This window comes from Lepisosteus oculatus, chromosome 5 (genome assembly GCF_040954835.1).
Source record: "Lepisosteus oculatus isolate fLepOcu1 chromosome 5, fLepOcu1.hap2, whole genome shotgun sequence".
Classification (NCBI taxonomy): domain Eukaryota; kingdom Metazoa; phylum Chordata; class Actinopteri; order Semionotiformes; family Lepisosteidae; genus Lepisosteus; species Lepisosteus oculatus.
The window spans coordinates 60,646,369-60,646,901 of NC_090700.1; positions in this window are offsets into that span (position 1 = coordinate 60,646,369).

Sequence of the window (533 nt, forward strand, 5' to 3'; positions counted from 1 at the left end):
GGTCCTGTCACTCCATGTCGAGGGGAAACTCAGCCTTACCTCACAAAGGGGCTGAGCTGCGGCCCGTCACTCATCCTTTGCTAAAGCACCGCCCCTTATTGAAATCCGGAGAACCGGGGCTCCGGGAGACTAGGGGTTGCTGGTAGGAGGGCCATGTGCGTACATACTTGAACTACACAACATGTCTGCTTGGCTCAAGACCCCGTCGATCACGTAAGAAAGGGTTACGCCTCTCCGGTTGAGTTCTAACAATGCTCTGTCGAGTGGACCTCCATTAAACCGACTTTTTTTTTTTAGAAGGAAGGAAGGGCTGTATCGAGAAGTGGCTCTCATTTTTTTACGTTGATAACTCAAGCTTCCTGTGATCTCAGCTTTGGTTTCGATTAACGCCTCGATGCATGAGCATTTTACTTCGTAACTGAAGTGTACAGCGGACTACTGAGTCGTTCTTCTCAAAACAAAACCGGGAAACAACTCCGCTTTCGAGCATGAGTTGACGAACTTGTGGAACTGAAACACTTCAACTCCTGCAT